The sequence below is a fragment of the Arachis duranensis genome, chromosome 10, assembly GCF_000817695.3.
Source record: "Arachis duranensis cultivar V14167 chromosome 10, aradu.V14167.gnm2.J7QH, whole genome shotgun sequence".
NCBI lineage: Eukaryota > Viridiplantae > Streptophyta > Magnoliopsida > Fabales > Fabaceae > Arachis > Arachis duranensis.
The window spans coordinates 64087769-64088262 of NC_029781.3; positions in this window are offsets into that span (position 1 = coordinate 64087769).

Sequence of the window (494 nt, forward strand, 5' to 3'; positions counted from 1 at the left end):
AGAAGGCATGACCTCAAACCCGTGGCTAGAGGATGGTTGGAGTTTATCCAACGCTCAATCATTACCACTAGCAACCGGTCCGAAGTTACCATAGACTGGGCTATCATGATTCATAGTATCATGATTGGAGAAGGAATAGAAGTTCATGAGGTTATAGCTCAAGAGCTTTATAAGGTGGCGGACAAGTCCTCTACCTTGGCAAGGTTAGCCTTCCCTCATCTCATTTGTCACCTCTGTTATTCAGTTGGAGTTGACATAGAGGGAGACATCCCCATTGATGAGGACAAGCCCATCACTAAGAAGATGATGGATCACACAAGAGACCCCACTCATCATGAGATCCCTGAGATTCCTCAAGGGATGCACTTTCCACCACAAAACTATTGGGAGCATCTAAACACCTCCCTAGGAGAATTGAGTTCCAACATGGGACAACTAAGGGTGGAGCATCAAGAACACTCCATCATCCTCCATGAAATTAGAGAAGATCAAAG